At 49.8% G+C, this 2,509-nt stretch overlaps 1 pseudogene; it reads left to right on the plus strand.

The window, feature by feature from the left end:
* Nucleotides 1-263: 263 nt before the first annotated feature.
* LOC105519253 lies at nt 264-1,450 on the plus strand (annotated as a pseudogene).
* The last annotated feature ends 1,059 nt before the right edge of the window (nt 1,451-2,509 follow it).

Here is a 2,509-nt window from a genome sequence, read left to right on the forward strand (position 1 = left end):
AATAAATCACTACAGAGAGTGGTAAGTCCTATGATGAAATAATAGTTCAGATGAGAGATGAAGATGTGACATCAAGTATATGGGGAAAAGGGAAAAACATAGGTATAAAAATCGACAAATTTGGCCAGGCATAGTGGCTCATCGGAGCCTGAGGCGGGAGGATTTAAGCTCAGGAGTTTGAGGCCATGGCGAAACCCTGTCTCTACAAAAAATACAAAAAATAGCCAGTTGTGGGCGAGTTAGCGGCCTCCGGTGTGGGATGGCCGCGGAGCCGGGCGGAGCTGGCGTGGGGCTTGCGGGTCCGGCTCTCACGCGGTAGACGGGACCCCGGGCCGGCCCGCTAGGCAGGCCACGCCCCGGTGCGGTCGCCATGCCCAACAGAGGAAAGCGACCCAAGTTCCGGGCCCACGACGCCTGCTTCTGCCGAGTGACCGAGACGGATTACGCCAACTCGGATCCGCCGGTCGTGAGGTCTGGACGAGTCAAGAAAGCCGTACGCAACGCTGTTCAGCAGGAAGTAAAATCCCTTTGTGGCTTGGAAGCCTCTCAGGTTCCTGCAGAGGAAGCTCTTTCTGGGGCTGGTGAGCCCTGTGACATCATCGACAGCAGTGATGAGATGGACGCCCAGGAAGAAAGCATCCGTGAGAGAACTGTCTCCAGAAAAAAGAAAAGCAAGATGCACAAAGAAGAACTGGACGCGGCTGGAGGAGAGGAGTATCCCATGGATATTTGGCTGTTGCTGGCCTCCTATATCCGTCTTGAGGACATTGTGAAATTTTCTCTGATTTGTAAGAATGCTTGGACTGTCATTTGCACTGCTGCCTTTTGGATCAGGTTGTACCGAAGGCACTACAGGCTGGATGCTTCCCTGCCTTTGCCTCTGAGACCAGAGTCAACGGAGAAGCTGCGCTGTCTCCGGGCTTGTGTGATCCGATCTCTGTACCATATATGTATGAGCCATTTGCTGCTCCAATGTCCAAGAATCCAGCCATTCCAGAAAGCACCCCCAGCACATTAAAGAATTCCAAATGCGTACTTTTCTGGTGCAGAAAGATTGTTGGGAAAAGACAGGAACCAATGTGGAAATTTAACTTCAAGTTAAAAAGACAGTCCCCTAGGTTAAAGAGCAAGTGTACAGGAGGATTGCAGCCTCCGGTTCAGTACGAAGATGTTCATACTAATCCATACTAAGACTGCTGCCTACTGCAGGTCACCACCCTCAATTTCATCTTTATTCCGATTGTCATGGGAATGATATTCACTCTGTTTACTATCAATGTGAGCACGGACATGTGGCATCATCAAGTGAGACTGGTGTTCCAAGATTCCCCTGTCCATGGTGGTCGGAAACTGCACAGTGAACAGGGTGCACAAGTCATCCTGGACCCAGTGCACAGCTTTTGACTCTGACTGGTGGCACCCTCAGTACCCATTCTCCCTGAGATCATAGTTACTGCTTCCCATCCCTTGAGGGCAGCCCCGATTCTCGTCCATTAGTAATCAGATTCCAGTTTGGATGGGGCGGCTGGATTGTATATTTGGTTAGTAATGTACATGCTCTTCAGGCTCTAGGGCTCCTGTTAGGGGAGGGAGAAATGTTGAATCAAGAGGAAAAACAATTACTATGATTTGTAAACATATATATATATATATATATATTTTGAGACGGAGTCTCGCTCTGTTGCCCAGGCTGGAGTGCAGTGGCCAGATCTCGGCTCACTGCAAGCTCTGTCTCCTGGGTTTAAGCCATTCTCCTGCCTCAGCCTCCCGAGTAGCTGGGACTACAGGCGCCCGCCACCTCGCTCGGCTAGTTTTTTTGTATTTTTTAGTAGAGACGGGGTTTCACCGTGTTAGCCAGGATGGTCTCGATCTCCTGACCTCGTGATCCGCCGTCTCGGCCTCCCAAAGTGCTGGGATTACAGGCTTGAGCCACTGCCCCCGGCCCTGGAAACAGATTTTAATATAAAAATTTGCATTAAAAAATAGCCAGTTGTGGTGGCACGTGCCTGTATTCCCAGCTACTCAGGAGGCAGAGGTGGGAGGATTGCTTGAGTCTGGGAGGTTGAGGCTGCAGTAAACTGAGATTGCCCTACTGTACTCTGGCCTAGGCAGCAGAGTGAGATCCTGTCTCAAACAAAGAAAGAAACTAATGGACAAATTTGAGCAGCAGATTAGATGTATGAAGTAACAAAGAAGGAGACATCAGAGATGACTTCAAGTGTTCTAATTTGGGAGATCAGGTGATTGATTGTCATAACAGCTGAAGGAAGGAGGGAGGAGCAGATACTAGTGGAGGAAAGGAAGATACAAAGCTTTTTTTTTTTTTTTTTTTGAGACGGAGTCTCGCTCTGCTGCCCAGGCTGGAGAGCAGTGGCATGATCTCGGCTCACTGCAAACTCTGCCTCCCGGGTTCACAACATTCTCCTGCCTCAGCCTCCCGAGTAGCTGGGACTACAGGTGCCCACCACCATGCTTGGCTAATTTTTTGTATTTTTGGTAGAGACGGGGT

The sequence above is a fragment of the Colobus angolensis genome, unplaced genomic scaffold (genome assembly GCF_000951035.1).
Source record: "Colobus angolensis palliatus isolate OR3802 unplaced genomic scaffold, Cang.pa_1.0 Scaffold341, whole genome shotgun sequence".
Taxonomy (NCBI): Eukaryota; Metazoa; Chordata; class Mammalia; order Primates; family Cercopithecidae; genus Colobus; species Colobus angolensis.